A 15908-nucleotide genomic window follows, 5' to 3' on the forward strand; every position below is an offset into this window, starting at 1 on the left:
AGAAAAGAAAAGAAAAGAAAAGAAAAGAAAAGAAAAGAAAAGAAAAGAAAAGAAAAGAAAAGAAAAGAAAAGAAAAAGTTTAATATAAATTACCCTACAATCCACAATTCAACTCCTAAGTATCTACACCCAAGAGAAGTAAAAACAGGTGTCCACACAAAGACTTTTCCTTTTTTTGAGGCAGAGTATCATTCTGTTGCCCAGGCTGGAGGGCAGTGGCGCCATCACAGCTCACTGCAGCCTCGACCTCCCGGGCTCTGGTAACCCTCCCACTGCAGCTTCCTGGATAGCTGGGACTACAGGCATGTGCCACCACATCCACCTAATTTATTGTATTTTTGGTAGCGATGAGGTTTCACCATGTTGCCCAGGCTGGTCTCGAACTCCTGGGCTCAAGCAATCCACCAGCCTCAGCCTCCCAAAGTGCTAGGATTACAGGCGTGAGCCACCATGCCCAGCCAATGCAAAGAGTTATGCACATATGCTCATAGAAGTATTATTCATAGTAGCTACAAAAATGGAAACAACTCACATATCCATCACCTGGTGACTAGACAGGCAAATGTGGTATGTCCACATGACGGAGCACTACACAGCAATGAAAAGGATCAAACTACTGATACATGCTATGACATAGACTGACCTCATAAACTTTATGGTGAGCAAAAGAAGCCAGACAAAAAGGCCATTAATTGTAAGATTCCACCTCCATAAACTGTTCTGAAAATGTAGATGTATATAGAGGTAGAAACTAGTGGTTTCCTGTGACCGGTGGGTGGGAATAGAAATTAATCACAGTGGACAGCAGGGATCTTTAAGGAATGATAGAAAGTTCTAGAAACGGTGAAAGTAGTACAATTCTGTAAGTCTCCCCACACCAAAAATCATCAAATTGTATACTTAAATGTGTGCGTGTGTGTGCACATGTGTGTATTAAAGACAAATATTTGGCCGGGCAAGGTGGTTCACGCCTGAAATCCCAGCACTTTGGGAGGCTGAGGTGGGTGGATCACGAGGTCAGGAGTTCAAGATCAGCCTGGCCAAGATGGTGAAACCCTGACTCTACTAAAAATACAAAAATTAGCTGGGCGTAGTGGCGGGTGCCTGTAACCCCAGCTACTCAGGAGGCTGAAGCATACAAGTACTTGAACCCAGGAGGCGGCGGCTGCAGTGAGCTGAGTTCATGCCGCTGCACTCCAGCCTGGGCAAGACAGAGCGAGACTCCAACTCAAAAAAAAAAAAAGACAAACATTCACCCTTTTCAGACACACAAATAATGTTGGAGGAAAAATCGAGTTTTGAAAATGTGCATCTGTGGCTGGATACAGTGGCTCACTCCCGTAATCCCAGCACTTTGGGAGGCCGGGGCAGGCTGATTACCTGAGGTCAGGAATTCGAGACCAGCCCGGCCAACATGGTGAAACCCTGTCTCTACTAAAAATACAAAAAAAAAAAACAGGCAGGAGAATCTCATGAGCCCAGGAGACGGAGGTTGCAGTGAGCCGAGATTCGTGCCACTGTATTACAGCCTGGGCAAGACTCTGTCTCAAAAAAAAAAAAAAAAAAAAATTTTTGTGGTAATGTACTTATGTTCAAACATTTCTAATTAGGTTTATAACTTTTGAGCTCTAAGGTACATTAAAATGGTACGTAGAAGTTGTGCTGTAGCCGGGCGCGGTGGCTCAAGCCTGTAATCCCAGCACTTTGGGAGGCCGAGACGGGCGGATCACGAGGTCAGGAGATCGAGACCATCCTGGCTAACACGGTGAAACCCCGTCTCTACTAAAAATACAAAAACTAGCCGGGTGAGGTGGCGGGCGCCTGTAGTCCCAGCTACTCCGGAGGCTGAGGCAGGAGAATGGCATAAACCCAGGAGGCAGAGCTTGCAGTGAGCTGAGATCCGGCCACTGCACTCCAGTCCGGGCAACAGAGCGAGACTCCGCCTCAAAAAAAAAAAAAAAAAAAGAAGTTGTGCTGTTAAAACTCCATTTTAGTCCGGGAGTGGTGGCTCAGGCCTCTAATCCTAGCCCCTTTGGGAGGCCCAGGCAGGCAGAACACCTGAGGTCAGGGGTTCAAGAACAGCCTGGCCAACATGGCAAAACCTTGTCTTTACTAAAAATACAAAAATTAGCCAGGCGTGGCAGGGAGCAGTGACTCACGCCTGTAATCCCAGCACTTTGGGAGGCCAAGGCAAGCGGATCACAAGGTCAAGAGATCGAGACCATCCTGGCTAACACCATCTCTAATAAAAAATACAGAAAACCAGCTGGGCGTGGTGGCGGGTGCCTGTAGTCCCAACTATTCAGGAGGTTGAGGCAGGAGAATTGCTTGAACCTGGGAGGCTGAGGTTACAGTGAGCTGAGATCACACCATTTCACTTCAGCCTGGGTGACAGAGTGAGACTCTGTCTCAAAAAAACAAAACAAAACAAAAAAGAACTGGCCAGGCACGGTGGCTCATGCCTGTAATCCCAGCACTTTGGGAGGCCGAGGTGGGTGGATCACGAGGTCAGGAGTTCAAGACCAGCCTGGCCAACATAGTGAAACCTCGTCTCTACCAAAAATGGAAAAATTAGCTGGGCATGGTGGCAAGCACCTGTAATCCCAGCTACTTGGGAGGCTGAGGCAGGAGAATCGCTTGAACCAGGGAGATGGAGGTTGCAGTAAGCTGAGATCATGCCACTGCACTCCAGCCTGGGCAACAGAGTTTGCACATGTGTGTATTAAAGACAAATATTCGGCTGGGCAAGGTGGCTCAATTCTAGATTGTGAATCTAGAAATCCTACTTGGTCCATTTTTTTCTCATTCATTCTTTTAAGTAATACTTATTTAGTACTTTCTGTGTGCATGTGCCAGGCATTGTTTTAACCATCGAGGAGACAGAAAAGAACAAAATTAATTCAAGTCCCTGCAGGCTTAGAGCTTTTACTAGTGACGGTAAAATATATGTTTAAAAGGAGCAACTATTAACACTATTGAGAAGAATAAAGCAGAAAGGAGGAGATTTTTGTCTCAAAAAGAAAGAAAGAAAGAAAGAAAAACCCTTTTTTAATTGTAATGTGAACTAGCGTTTGTCACTCAGCCTAGCTCCCACCTACTCCCCTTCAGGGTCGGTAGGAATGAAATGGCTGGAACATTCCAAACACATTCCAGATTCCATATTGTTTCATCCCTCCATGTTTTTGCACATCATGGTTTCCAAGCCTAAGACATTCCTTTCTTTGACTGTCTCTCAAAATGCTACGTATCTTTTAAACCCCAACTCAAGAAAGTCTTCGCTTACCCAATAAACAATCACTCCCTCCTCTACTTTAATTCTATGCTTTGTATATACCACCATTATCACCCCTATCAAACAATATTGGAATTGATTCCATTACTGCCATCTCCCCTACTGTGAAAGGCAAAGGGTTTCAAGTTAAAAGGCAGTTCTATCTTATATGTGTGCGACTCTGGATAAGTCACGTTACTTCTGAGTCTCGATTTCTTCTTCTGTAAGGTAAACACAGATATTATCCCATCTCTCTTAGACTACTAATGAGGCTTAAGTAAGATAATATATGTGAAAGTATTTTTTTTTTTTTTTTTTTGAGATGGGGTCTTGCTCTGTCGCCCAGGCTGGAGTGCAGTGGCCGGATCTCAGCTCATTGCAACCTCCGCCTCCTGGGTTCATGCCATTGTCCTGCCTCAGCCTCCCAAGTAGCTGGGACCACAGGCGCCTGCCACCTCGCCCGGCTAATTTTTTGTATTTTTAGTAGAGACGGGGTTTCACCGTGTTAGCCAGGATGGTCTCGATCTCCTGACCTCGTGATCCGCCCGTCTCAGCCTCCCAAAGTGCTGGGATTACAGGCTTGAGCCACCGCGCCCGGCTTGTGAAAGTATTTTTATCAACTATAAAGTACTGACAAATTTTAGTTTGAATAGATGGGATTTTTTTAAGGTATTTAATGGACCACACGATTTAGGAAAAAGATGTGATCTCTCCATTCTGTTGAAACTGCTCTAGTGAAGACTCCCAGTGAGCACTGACCTCCAAAATGCCTAAACCCACAGGTCTATTCTCAGTTCTCACCTTCATCCTTCAGCAACACTTGACACAGATGGTCTTGCCTTCCTCCTGGAAACACTTAATTCCCTGGGCTTTCACCCCAGCGGCACTCCCTTTTCATTATTACTACTTCCTGCTCACTTCTAAATCTGGAAGACCTTAAAGCTCAGTACCTAGACCTCTTGTCTTTCTATACTCACTCCTCGGTAATCCCAACCAGTCTCCTGGCTTTAAATAGCATTTAATTTCTTACAACTCACATATCTGTCTCTATACTTCTCTGAAAACCAGACCTGTTTACCAAATTGCCTGAATGTTTAAAAAGTATCTTAATTTTGGCCAGGTGCAGTGGCTCACGCCCGCAATCCTAGCACTTTGGGAGGCCAAGTCGGGCGGAGCACCTAAGGTCAGGAGTTCAAGACCAGCCTGTTCAACATGGTGAAACCCCATCTCTAATAACAAAGAAAAATTAGCCAGGCTTGGTGGCAGGTGCCTATAATCCCAGCTACACAGGAGACTGAGGCAGGAGAATCACTGGAACCTGGGAGTCAGAGGTTGCAGTAAACCAAGATGGTGCCACTGCACTCCAGCCTGGACAACAGAGCAAGACTCCATCTCAAAAAAAAAAAAAATTTTTTTTAATTGCACCCAAACTGAACTCCTGGTATCCTATGCTCCAAGCCTGATTCTCATCTCAATTATTAGCTATTTGGTCCTTCTGGGAGTTCAGGACAAAAATCTCAGACTCATACTCCACTCCTCTCTTTGTCTCATACTTTCCATCCAACCCACCAGAAAAACTTTAATATATTCAGACTTCAACTCCTTTTCATTACCTCTATATTACTTTTACCCTGTTACCAAGTCAATATCACCTCTCATTGGGATAATTGAAACAGCTTCCTAAATGGTGTCCCTGTTTCTGCCCCTGCCCACCCCTTTCACCTGGTCTCAGCCCACCAGCCAGAGTTATCCTGTTACAGCAGAGCATTCATCCTTTAAAACATTTCAATAACATCCCACATCCCTCGGTATAAAATCCTAAGCCTTTACCACGGCCTTTAAGGCTCCTTGGCACCTACCCGCCATATTCCTCTTTCCTCTCCTACCACTGTCCCCATTGCTCACTCCACTCCAGCCACTGCACCCTCCTTGCTTTCCCTGAATACATCAGACACTTGTCATTTCCTCTGCCTGCATGCTCTTCTCCTGAGCATCACGTAGGCCATTCCCTCACTTTCTTCAAATCCATCCTCACATGTCACCTTCTCCATGAGGTCATCCCCCACTATCCATCTGAGGTTTGCAACTCTCTCCCCTTCTACTCTTTATTCCTCCTTTCTGCTTTATTCTTCTCAATAGTATTAATAGTTGCTCCTTTTAAACATATATTTTACCGTCACTAGTAAAAGCTCTAAGCCTGCAGGGACTTGAATTAATTTTGTTCTTTTCTGTCTCCTCGATGGTTAAAACAATGCCTGGCACATGCACACAGAAAGTACTAAATAAGTATTACTTAAAAGAATGAATGAGAAAAAAAATGAACCAAGTAGGCTTTCTAGATTCATAAAAAACATACTTCTAAATACCTTTATCTTTAACAATAATGGGCAGAACTATAATCAAAGTTCTTATAGATGGACGAAATTTTAAAATCAGCAAAGTTGGCTGGGCACGTTGGCTCATGCCTGTAATCCCAGCACATTGGGAGACCAAAGCGGGTGGATCACAAGGTCAGGAGTTCAAAACCAGCCTGGCCAATATGGTGAAACCCTATCTCTACTAAAAATACAAAAAAAATTAGCCAGGCCTGGTGGCAGGCACCTGTAGTCCTAGCTACTCCTACTCGGGAGGCTGAGGCAGGCGAATCGCTTGAACGTGGGAGGCGGAGGTTGCAGTGAGCTGAGATTGCGCCACTGCACTCCAGCCTGGGTAACAGAGTGAGGCTCCAACTCGAAAAAAAAAAAGGCTGCGCACGGTGGCTCAAGCCTGTAATCCTAGCACTTTGGGAGGCCGAGGCGGGCGGATCACGAGGTCAGGAGATCGAGACCACCCTGGCTAACATGGTGAAACCCCGTCTCTACTAAAAAAATACAAAAAACTAGCCGGGCGAGGTGGCGGCACCTGTAGTCCCAGCTACTCTGCAGACTGAGGCAGGAGAATGGCGTGAACCTAGGAGGCAGAGCTTGCAGTGAGCTGAGATCTGGCCACTGTACTCCAGCCTGGGCAACAGAGCGAGACTCCGTCTCAAAAAAAAAAAAAAAAATAAGCAAATCTGAGGCCACAAAGGAGAAATTAAAGTAAATTTGGGAACACAAATAAGTACCAAAAGAAACTTACAGCAAATAAATGAGTAGAAATGGTTCTCAGAATACAACTAAATATGCACCTCCTTGACTTAATATAAAAGCCAAAGTTAAGGCCTGGCACAGTGGCTCATGCCTATAATACCAGCAGTTTGGGAGGCCGAGGCGGGTGGATCACCTAAGGTAGGGGGTTTGAGACCAGCCTGACCAACATGGAGAAACCTCGTCTCTATTAAAAATACAAAACTTAGCCTGGCATGGTGGTGCATGCCTGTAAACCCAGCTACTCGGGAGGCTGAGACAGGAAAATCACTTGAACCTGGAAGGCAGAGGTTGCGGTGAGCCAAGATGGCGCCATTGCACTCCAGCCTGGGCAACAAAGCAAAACTCCATCTCAAAAAAAAAAAAAAAAAAAGAAAGAAACAAAGTTAAATAAATGCTTTTGATTTACTTATGAGATGCTTAGCATGCATTATATTCATTATTTTTAGAAGGCATAGCTGAATATTTAGGTTTTCTTTCTGTGTAAGTTTATTGTGAACACCATGGTAGACTGTTCTAGGTTCAGTAATTCAAACTGATCCAAGTGAATGGGCAGTTTTAAATAACCAAGACTATACAATTTGATATCTATAGTAAAGTTTTTAAGTATATTTGGTTATCACTTCAAATATTAACAATACACAGACATTTTTAAATGAACGTATTATTTTAAATGCTGTAATTACAAAGTATTATATTAGTAGTTGCTATATTGATGATACATAATCTGCTAATTAAAATGAAAGTTTCGGAAACATATTTTAAAAAGGATCTTTTCCTATTTTAATACTGATTAATTCCATATTTTTATTCTTAACATTATTATATCTAGGCAAATATCTGTAAGTAAATTACAAATGAGAAGTAATACCTTAACATTCCTATCTGAAACTTCCTAAAGATAAAATGAATATACTCTTCCTTGAACTAAATAATCACTCAGAAGGCAATGCACATTGCTATATTACAGACCTAGAAAATGAAAATCCAAGACTTGAGACTTCGTTTCAAAATGAAATGCTATGCTTCTAAGTGCTATTTATACTAACTGTAAGTTTTTTATTTAACTAAAGACCATTCTATAAAATTAGTAATAGAAAATGTGCTACAGTTCTTGATTTCCACGTCAAGAAACCACTGAGCCATCACTTTATATTTTAGCTGAAAAGTGAATAAACACGAGTTCTTAAACCATATCTAAATCATTGATAGCACTGACAATAGAGAATTTCAGTAAGCCAATTATAGAAAGTCACTATTATCTCAACCTACAGATATTTCAGTTAGAAAATGTAAGGGCCACATACTCCAAGGTGAGGCCATGACCTTCAGCAATATACTCATGCATAGTACGACTTAATAAATACTTGTTGAAGTAAATTTATCTGCACTCAACTGGATATAAGATTTGAATTAAATATAGTTTTACAGAAAAACATTTAAACACATACAAAGTTCTGTCCAAATTGACTTTGAATAGTTCAGTGAATATTTGGTTAATGTGGCTTGAAACTTGTAAGGCAGACAACAAAGGAAGTTTGAAGTAATAAAACATCACTAAGTTATTATGAAAGCAAGTAACAGTACTTCTTATTATGTTTACAGATGCCTAGCCCTGTTTTTTCCTACATCTATGATTTTTTAAAAAACATGAAAACAACCCTATGACATAAGTATTAGGATACACACATTGCAAACGAGGATATTAGGAGCCATGAAAATCCAGTAACCTGGAGGAGGTATCATAGTTAGTAATTGCCTAGGCTATGATTCGAACTCAGGTCTGTTTTACTCCAAAGTCTCTTTCTAAATCTCTGATCTCAACTCTGGGTGGCCATTATAACAAATTCAAACATATTCACTTCAGATATTTGTAGGTAAAACCCTTGTCGGGAAATAATACTGTACTTTCCACCTCCAAAATAATATTCCAGCAGACAAACTTTTATTGAGAACGTTTAAGGAAATCTGAAATTTCCATACAGCACACTTAGTTGAGAGTATACTTTACAGAAATTTTAAAGCATGTTTCTTGAACTAATCCTATCTGAGCTAAGCATTCAAACAAAATAATTGTAATTAATTCGCATTAAGTTTATCATGCCGAGGCCAGGCACGTGGCTCATGCCTGTAATCCCAGCACTTCGGGAGGCCGAGGCGGGCAGATCACCTGAGGTCAGGAGTTTGAGACCAGCCTGGCCAACATAGCAAAACCCGGTTTCTACTAAAAGTACAAAAAGTAGCCAGGCATGGTGGTAGGCGCCTGTAATCCCAGCTACTCAGGAGGCTGAGGCAGAACAATTCCTTCAACCTGGGAGGCAGAGGTTGCAGTGAGCCGAGATTGCACCACTGCACTTCAGGCTGGGCAACAAGAGCGAGACTCCGTCTCAAAAAAAAAAAAAAAAAAAAAAAAGTTTATTATGCCGTTAACTCTATTGTTCAATGATGTAAAACAAACTTTACAAGAGAGGATGTATCTTATTTATAGAAGCAAGCAACAAATCATAGAATCTTAAAAGATTTGAAAAATCTTTTAAGTTATTTAACTTAACCTTCATTTTATTGGTAATAAACAGAAGCCCAGGAAGGTTAAGTAGCTTGTTTATGTTTACACAACTAGAAAGAAGCAAATTGTAATGTTACTTTTTTACTCATAACAAGATAAAAATATTTCCAATTCCCAGTTAATTTATTTGACCAGACCACAGAAAGAAAGTTCTTACTTTCCATGGCAAACAGTCACTTAAACAAGGATTGTAAATACCGTATCAAAATTAACTTTTTATATTACCAACAGTAGTTATGTGAATTTTTAACTACTTTCTCATAGAGGTGAACAAAAACTAATTTTAAGACTTAAAAGAAGGAATAGAAGACTCTTATGACCACTATAAAAACTTGATGTACACCATAAAGATCAAACAAATTTACGGGCTTTGTTATTACAAACTCAAAGTTTTCATTTTGAGATAACTTATTACAAACTCAAGGTTTTAATTTTGAGTCAATTTTATATTGACTCTCAGTCATTAGACATTTATTTTGGGCCATTTTTGGATTTTGTTTACCAAAATGAAGTGTCAAAATGAAGAAAAATAATGGTAACGCAAACCACATAAGCTCTGCTAACACAGAACTTAGAAATATCTACTGCGATATTTAAGAAGTAAATCAATCATATAGCATATTTGCCTACTGGATGCATCAACATTACAAATTTTCCTTAGTGACCATATAATCTGCATTCATTATGTGTGCTAATGTTGAAGAACACATGGTAAAATTAATAAAATTCCATCACAAGTACCCAAATCATCATCCTAAATAAGAAAGGATCTACAGAAAACAGTTTAAAACAAGGAAGTCCAAAGTCATAAATCACTCTGATCACACAGCCGCTCAAAATAACTAGTCAAATCTCTGGGTATAAGCCCCAGACCAAAAATGAAGTCCTCATAGAGTATCTAAAAAGCAACATACCTTTTTTACAGTGGAGAATTCCCAGAGATCAAATTGTAATCCATATAGAAAAGGTATCACCAAAACTTCGAATGATTTAACTGTTCAGTTACTCCAGATGAATCCAGGAATGCCTTGACCTTGTATTGGTACCTCCATATTGTTGGCTGATAGAAAGATCCAGTAAGAACAACGCCGAAGGAAGGAGGTCAGTGCTAGGAAGTACTCCAGCAAGTGCATGATGCTTTATAGATGCTGATAATAGTAATGACACCTATATAATTGAAATTAATTAAAGTTAGCTTCCAAGTTATTCTGCCTCCTCACTTTGTAAAAGAAAGTAATTGTTGCAATAATATATTTCAGTCTTTGATACGAAAACTCAAAACTACGTAGTTCTAGCAGTTGAATCATTTCTAGGTACAAGCCTTCAATAGTAACTGCTATATACAGAATCAAAAGTTGAAGAAGCTAAAAGACAATGTTTGGGTGTTTCCTCAAGTTATTGACAGTGCGTGCAGTTTGATGTTTCATTTGTCTCGTCAAAAGTAAGTCCAAGGGAGTGAGGAAAGCCTCTAGCACTTGGGAATATACGAGAGAAGAAAGTGGAGAAGGTAATAAACTATCTTGGCATTAGAAATAATCTCACAAAACATACCTGAAGATAATAACCTTTAGGTTATTCTGCATGTAGAATTCGAAAAGCCTGTTCTGCATATTCCTAATATTTATATATCACCTCAGATAGGGCATACATTTGCCCACTTTCAACAAACCCCCAACTTCAGTCTCCAAGATGCTTTTCCTTTTTTTTTTTTTTTTTTTTTTTTTTGAGACAGAGTCTGGCTCTGTCACCCAGGCTGGAGTGCAACCGCATGATCTCAGCTCACTGCAACCTCAGCCTCCTGGATTCAACCGATTCTCCTGCCTCAGCCTCCCAAGTAGCTGGGAATACAGGCACGCACCGCTACGCCCAGCTAATTTTTGTATTGTTAGCAGAGAAGGGGTTTCGCCATGTTGGCCAGGCTGGTCTCGAACTCCTGACCTCAAGAGATCCACCCGTCTCGGCCTCCCGAAGTGTTGGGATTACAGTGAGCCACGGCGCCCGGCCCCCAAAATGCTTTTTCTACAAACCAATTGACAGTATGGGATAAACAACTCCTGTATAAAATGGAAAAGCGATGGGAGAAATTGTACCTAAACTGGCAATGTTTACTAGGTGTTGAGTGTTCCCCTCATTCGAGCATGACCCAACCTAGAAACATTCCGAAGTTAAGCTACTTAGGAAACAAAGTTAGGGCGGCTCCTTTAGCCTCTGAAGACGGAGTGGTGTGCGCTGCCTCTTCACCCCGCAGAAGCAGTAACAGCCATCCCTCTTTTGGGCGGGCGTGGCAGATAGAAACAAAAGGTTAAAACACAAAAGGCGGGGCGGAAGGCTGGGTCAGAGGAGCTTCTGGGGCTCACGTTCTGCTTTCTATTCAAACACATTGAAATGGGGTTGGGGGCAGGGGGTGATGGAAAGTGAGAGAGGTGAGGACGGATCCCAAGGATAGCCTGGGTTACTCCGGGTGGATCATGAAATTGAAAGGGGCGAACGGGATGGCTCTAACTAGTGGTCCAGGCCCCATCCCCTCCATCCCTGCATCTCTGACAGTCTGGAACCTGTGGCTTCCTCCACCCCTCTCAGCCCCGAAGAAAACTTTTTGAACTCTTATCAGTTTGTTGTAAACCTCGCCTTGACCGCTAACACAAGGGTCCAATCAACTCCAACCCAAACCTTTCTTCCTTCCATTGTTGCACCGTTTTTATATTGTGCGTGGTATCTACAGAGCGCTCTGCAGACAGCTAACCTATACAAACGACCCCCATATCCATATCGCTTTCTTTTGCATGACCAAAGTCAGGGTTAGGGTGGGGACGAGGCTGGACTTGCCCCTCTCAATTTCTGCATATTCATCCCTACAAGAGTGCAGCTGGAAGAAAGCGAGGCAATACTCCCTCACCCCACCCTTTTGATACCCTCCTCCCCATCCCCCCAGCCCCTCATATAAAGAAGCACATGAGATAAATGCCTACTTGGCTTTTGCCTATTAAAAATAAACAAATGAAAAAATTGCGCGAGTTCTTTAAAGAACAAAAGAGAAGGAAACGGGGAAAGGAGGTACAATTTACCAGCCAAACTTTGCCACTGAGCTACTCCTCTGCCCTCCGAAGGGCGGGGAGCGGGGCGAGTTGAGGGGAGAGAGGTAAACAGGACAACAGTCCCCACTCACCTTCTTCCCCACTTCGTCGCACTTTTAAGGGACATTTCCCCCGCTGCAGTCCGCGAGGCGTTCGGACACTTTTTCCTGGCCTGACAGCAGAGAAAGTCGCGGCGGCAAAGTTGCGAGAGGGAGATACCCCGGCGTCCGGGGAGAGGGGAGGAAAGAGAGTTCATCAGAGTTCCCCCTTTTGTTCCAAGTCCGGGAGCAGACAAAGAGGCGGCGAGCGGCGGCAGGTTTCTCCCTCTCACCCCTTCTTCCTCTCTCCCTCCCCTCCCTCCCCGCCCCCTCCCTCTCCCCGCATCTCCCGCCCGGCTCGGGAACCTCCGAGGCGAGCTGGGGCTGCTCGGTCCCCAGTTCATCGCAACTCTGCCCGGACCGTCTCCTCCCACTGCCTGGCTCGAAACTTTTCCCGGGAGATGCCAGCCCTGGCCCCCTCCGCACCGCGCACAAGTCTGGGGTGGTGGGCAGGGGATCTCCAAAATCATTGTTTCCCGGAGATGCACCTCTTTGTTTGCACTTTCCCTGCCAATCAATGTGAACCATTCACTTGGGCATCGAGTTTCTGCCCGTTTTTCGTCATCCCAAGAGACAAAATGCAAAGGGTAGGGGGTCAACCCTAGATAAAGGCGCTTACACAATCAGAGGTGGGGCGCTGGATAGGCTCTTCATCCTCCTTCCTCCTCTCGGATTCACCCTCCTCCACCCAACACACAGAACAACTCTAAGGGGCTCCAAGTGTTAGGAAATTCTCCTCACCCGCCCTTCCCCACCTACCCCCACCCACGCTGTCCCTCTAGAGAGCCCTCTAATTGGCAGGACAAAGGCCAGCTCGGGGTTCCGCCGGGGCCTCCACCCATCCCTCGGGGCTACCTGTTGCTGTAGGCGCAGCGCAACTCCGTCCAGGGGCTCCAAGGAAGGACTCCCAGCTCCAGCATCGTGCCCACCTTCTCAGGCCCCGAACTTCCCCTAATCTCAAACTGCGAAGGCAAGGCTCTCAGGACGATCAGGCTCCCTCCGACCCTAGTGCCAGGCGCTGCTCACTCGTCCTCTTCCCTACACCACATCCTCGTGCTCACCCCAAAGATATGACTCGGGGTCCCAGACCGCCTCCTCATCCTCTACCTCCTGCCGCGACACGCCCCGGCCGAGCATCCCCTCTTTCCTTCCCCTCCCCCACTGCCTAGTCCCGGACAAATCAGGTGTGTCGGACCAGGGACAGCTCCTGACCCTTCGCCAGGTCCTTTTCTGTCATCCTCAACCTCTAGAATTGGGACCCCATCCAAATGGTCCCCCACCCCTCGACCCTGATCCCAACTTCGGGCCACAGCATTGGCTCGCTGAGTGACTCAGAGCAGCACTCGTTTTCCTTCTAGGTTCACTAGAATTGAAGAAAAAGAAAGCAGGGAGGTGGGGGAAATGGGAGAGAGTGGGGGCCCGCATGGGGAAGCAATTTCTAGGGCAAAAGAAAAAAACATTCCCATGCCAACACCCACCCTCCAGTTGGTATCCAGCCCGTCGCGCACCTTTGCTTTCACCCTCTTTCCTTTCTCCCCATCCCAGACTTGGGATTTTTTCGGGTCGATGAAGTTTGGAGGTTGAGGGATGAGGCAGACGGAAGCTTGGGGACCTGGGGGATATGTCCTGGGTAGGCTTGCGGGGGGAGGGGCATCAGGGGAGGGCTCCCGCTGGGTTCGGAATGTCGTGGCGGTAGGTCCCTGCACCCGACCGGCGACTCCTTGCCAAGGTCTCTCCTCCAGAGCAGAACAAAGACGCCGCGAGGAGAGCTTCTGTCCTCGCCTCCCCCGCCCAGAGCTTCACTCGCACCAGCCCACGCCGCTCTCGGAAACTTTACAACCAACTTCCCCTAGAGTTCGTGCGCGCGGCGAAGGGGGCCAGAAGGAGAAACCGGGACAATTGCATCCCGGGACCAGAGATGCCCTCTTCCCCGTCCCCTGCCGGACAAGGAGCACCACCTCTTGCGCCGCCCGTCCCGGCCAGCGAGCTGGGCGACCCCCGGTGCCAGGGCTAGCGGAGCACGCGCTTTCCCCAGCTCCTTAAGGGAATGATGTTTCTTTAGTTTGGACGCGTACAGTGCTGGGCAGTGGGGTCAGAGGAAAGAGGTGGCCAAGAGATAAAGAAGCGGCCGCCGGCAACGCGCAGGGCCGCGGCTCTAGCCGCTAAGTGAGGCCCAGGGCGCAGAAAGCGCACGGGTGTGAGCCGCGCCCGTCGGGCCGGGTTCCTGCGCGTCCGGTTCCGCCCTCGGATCCCAGGGAGCAGCCGTGAGGCAGGACTCAGGGCCCGCCCGGGCGGGCCTCCTGGAGCGTCGGCCTCCTCACCTGCGGGGAGCCTCGACACCTGCGCCATCTCCTCGCGGAGCCCTGGGTCTCTCGGGCAGTCAGTCGCCTACTGGAAGCTCAGGAACCTCATCTTAGGCGAGGAATCTTGAACGCACCACAACCAACCACAAAGAGAAAACAGCCCCCACCCACTCCTGTCTGGCACATTTTCCTCTTTGTTTAATTATGTTGACTTCCAGAATTCTCTTTTTAGGAGAAGCCTACCCTCCCCGAGACAAAACCTTTCCTTCTCTTATCCTCAGGGATCTGCGTGGAAAATAATGAAAAGTCAGTACTTTGAGACAATTCCATTCTGCTGCCTCTCGAAAATGCTCCAGGTTATAGGGTAAATCAACCAAGATAGAGTTTTTGACTTCGAAATAACACCCAATACTCCACTTACTAATCAGAGCTATTAAAGCATTACCGATCCTTTGAAAATGTTTACTGTTTGTTTCTCTCTTTTTTCGGGAAATGAAGAATAAGGGTCATTTGCTAGGTGCAAAAGTCAATATGGCCTTAAGAAGGCTTTCTTCCTGCTGCCTGTCTTTATGAAATATTGCTCTCAGAGCTGTTTGAAGTGTCTCTCTTTCCCAACCTGCTTGTGAACTAACTGATTTCTTCCTGGAATCTTAGTCTTCAACCGGTCAGAGCTCCATCTCTGTAATAAAGCCCGCTGCTGGGACAATGTATGAGCTGTTCACTCCTACCTTTTAAAGCATACCATCTTTTCTCAGATGTCACCACAGCTTTAATATCTTTTTAAAGAGTTAATTAACATCATCTAGGCTCAAAGATGGATATAGCAGAGCGTATAAGCCAGGTATCTTTTCTGTACTAACAGGGTTGGGACTCCAACAGTATGTCATGGGCTTCCTACTGGCGGGCCAATGGCATCTTACTCTTCCCTCTCTGCTTCCCCATTCAAGGGCTTCCTCTGGCTGCCAGACCCCACTTTGCCAGTGCAGAGGGGCAGGCCAGAGGAGCCAAGCAGTTAATTCCTCTTACAGCAGCCCTCAACCAATCAAAGATAGGTTTTGAGGCCAGGCATGTTGGCTCACAACTGTAATCCCACCACTTTCCAAGGCAGGTGGATCATTTGAGGGCAGGAGTTCAAGACCAGCCTGGCCCACATGGTGAAACCTTGTATCTACTAAAAAATACAAAAATTAGTGGGGCGTGGTGGTATGTGCCTATAAACCCAGCTACTCAAGAGGCTGAGACAGGAGAATTGCTTGAACCCATGAGGTGGTGGTTGCAGTGAGCCTAGATAGTGCCACTGCACTTCAGACTGAGCAACAAACTAACACAACCTCTCAAAAAAGAAAGAAAGAAAGAAAAAAAGGTGTTGACATAAAAATACTCCAGCTTCCCACTGAGCTTAGGACTATGGTAAATTGTACTCTAGTCTCCCAAAGGTGCCCAACTTTTGAGTTTCAGGTACACACAGCAG

General features: G+C 45.2%; 1 long non-coding RNA gene across 1 annotated transcript in view; it reads right to left on the reverse strand.

Moving 5' to 3' along the window:
• The window catches only part of LOC111541107, a 394660-nt gene extending 382300 nt beyond the window's left edge, over window positions 1-12360 (reverse strand). Inside the window, exons 1-2 of the long non-coding RNA XR_004228935.1 lie at window positions 12129-12360; window positions 9877-10129 (exon numbers count right to left, since the gene is read on the reverse strand). This is a non-coding gene — a long non-coding RNA (uncharacterized LOC111541107). The remainder of the gene's footprint in view (window positions 1-9876; window positions 10130-12128) is intronic.
• Between the last annotated feature and the right edge of the window lie 3548 nt (window positions 12361-15908).

This window comes from Piliocolobus tephrosceles, chromosome 5 (assembly GCF_002776525.5).
Source record: "Piliocolobus tephrosceles isolate RC106 chromosome 5, ASM277652v3, whole genome shotgun sequence".
Lineage (NCBI taxonomy): Eukaryota > Metazoa > Chordata > Mammalia > Primates > Cercopithecidae > Piliocolobus > Piliocolobus tephrosceles.